Source organism: Labrus mixtus, chromosome 17 (assembly GCF_963584025.1).
Source record: "Labrus mixtus chromosome 17, fLabMix1.1, whole genome shotgun sequence".
Classification (NCBI taxonomy): Eukaryota; Metazoa; Chordata; class Actinopteri; order Labriformes; family Labridae; genus Labrus; species Labrus mixtus.
In genome coordinates, this window is record NC_083628.1 from 24,156,526 (window position 1) to 24,159,276 (window position 2,751).

Genomic DNA, 2,751 nt, shown 5'->3' on the forward strand with positions numbered 1-2,751 from the left:
TATTCCAGCCCAATAAGAGCCACTTCCTCCTCTTAGGCCCTGGGTAGTCAGTCCCACTTTCCTTCCTTCAACAAATCTGTGCTCATGTTGGTGTGTATCCTATAACTCAGTTTTAGCAACATTTATGGTAGAGTAGGTGACAAAGCAGGTGTCACTTTTATGCTCATTCGGTAAACAACCCCACATTATTTTTAAAATGGGTTGAATTTACTGTTACTGTTGTATGTTGCAACACATGCTACCCAATTCTTGTTTGTGTTAGCATTATGTTAAAGTTGACATGAAAGCACATGTGTAAGTCATACCAAACATAAAGCCAGAGACTAGTTTAATGGGCCCATATTCTTCTTTTTCTGGTTTTATATGCTCTTTAGTGTGTTTTCCAAGTGTCCTGTGCATGTTTAGGCACATCTATTTGCAAAAATTCAAAGTCTGCGGAAACGCGGCTTCTCCTACGTCCTCCTGTTAGCTGTAGCATTAGCTGCATGTAACGCTCAGTTCTAGCCCCCCTCGAAAAATAATTGCCAGTGTGACATCTTGTCAGTGTGATATCACTGATCTAAGCCCATTGGCTCGTTGTGGCAAGCCCAGCAGCTCATGTTGCACTCCCATTAACTTCTGTAGCACGCCCACGATATGCCGTAGTCTGCGGTAGCACAGTAGTGCTAAGGTGCTAATGTTTATGCTCTCCTCGGAGCCAAAGTGACTGCATTCCCAATATGGTAAAAGGGCGGGACATTTCCGAGAACCGTGCTGAGCGACTGACCAATTACTGCAGAGCCAACAGGCCGACCAATCAGAGCAGACTTGGCACATGTGGGGACTCTGAACGTGGGCACTTCAGAACCTTAGAGAGAGAGTCAGAAGCGAGCCGGTGCATGGAGCGGCAGTACATGAAAACAGACACTTTTTTAGAACTTTAGCTATTGTGAACATACTTTAGTAGGTACATAGATTAAATATATGAACCCCAAAAAGGGCATAATATGGGCTCTTGAAGTCACCTTTGTGAAGTTACAGATTAAAACTTTATAATGCTTTGTTTCTCTGTTTGGACTTATCTTTGTGTTTTCCTTTTATCAGTCCAATCATGGAGTGCTTCTGTTGGAAAGGTGCTTCTTCGGCCCTTTTTCAAACCGGCCACTACACCCTCTCCCTACCCACTACCCCTCCGTTTGCGCAGCCCCGCGGAGGGTCCGCCATATTAAGTCCATCCCAAACCAATTAGCGGGGAGTGGTAGTGGGTTGTAAAACCCTCCACCAGCGAGTGTGCACCGATGCCGACTTTCGGATCACGTGCAACGCCTATTGTGTCCGGTCGTCATGGAGACAGCAACCTGTGAGTTCAAACACTGCTCCAACTAAGATAGACATTTAATATCCTCATACAGACGTTAACAACTTCAAATGTGTACTGAGGATCAAATATATGTTTATTTATTGTTAAGTGTTTTATATTTACAGGGACTGTTGCAAAAACAAAATAATATTAAATCATGTTGCAGACAACTTTTCACTGTTAATATTTATTTCTTATTTTTCTACTTTTGATGTCTTTGTGAAATCTCAATTCAACAACAAAAAATACACTTTTTGCTGCTCTGATGTTCAACGATATTATGCTTGTCTTTGCATTAACTTAGGACACCCTGTTCTATGAAATTACAATTAATTAACTTAAATTATAAATTACAATAAACAATGTAGGCTCAATCTAATAGTTTTGTTATAAGTCTACACTAATATAACTAAAGAAGAAGAATAATCTAGGCTACATAAAGATTTTTACAGAATGCATTAGCTACAAAAAAAAAGCAGTTCCCGCAAGATACCGCTGAGTAACCATGGAAACACACAGTTCCTGTTTCCGTGTGAGAGAGGGAAGTTTGTCCCAAAGCTTGCCGCTGTATTTCTACCCTACATCTTGATGAAGGGGACTTCATTCAGCTGTGAGTGTGACTTCTAACAGAGTGCACTCCGACACGGAGGGGGAGGGTGTAGGGGTTGGTTTGAAAAAGGGCCTGCTTCTCCTTCTTCTTTTTCTTCTTTTAAGTTCTTTGGATGTTGGCCAACTAGCTTATTGGTGCATTACCGCCACCTGCTGAGTTGGAGTGTGCATCAGAATTATGGCACAGGAAAACAACAACAAAACATAACACAGTTGGATGTTTGCCTGTTATTTTAAGTGTTTTATTGAATCCTGTTTGTCCTATTCTGAGGCGTGTCATGATGGCTTCCTCCCTTCTGTTTTTGAAACTTTTCCTTCCAACCCCAACCTGCTTTGGTATTCTATACATGTAGATATCTTCCTGTATCATATATGCCATGTTTTAAGAACTTCAGTGACATGACAAGTTTGATTAGCCTTTGTGAAGTTACAGATTAAAACTTTATAATGCTCTGTTTCTCTGTTTGAACTTACCTTTATGTGTTCCTTTGATCAGTCCAATCATGGAGGGCTTCCGTTGGAAAGGTGCTAGTCGAGCACTTCCTTCCCTTTTATGCTGTTGGTTGTGTTATTAGCTATAATTTGATAATTTCTTGAAATGTTTTCTCTTCCACAAACAGGAACTGTCAAACGAAAACTGAAGACTGCCTTTGACTTATATGGAGGGGTGGTAAGTGGAAGACGCCACGTTTGGTAGAGGTGGAGGGGTGTTAAGGTTGTTGAGATTAAATATGTTCTTTAAATGGCAGTTTATGTATTTTCTTTAAATAAATGCATTCTGATATATTTTCAGCATTATTACA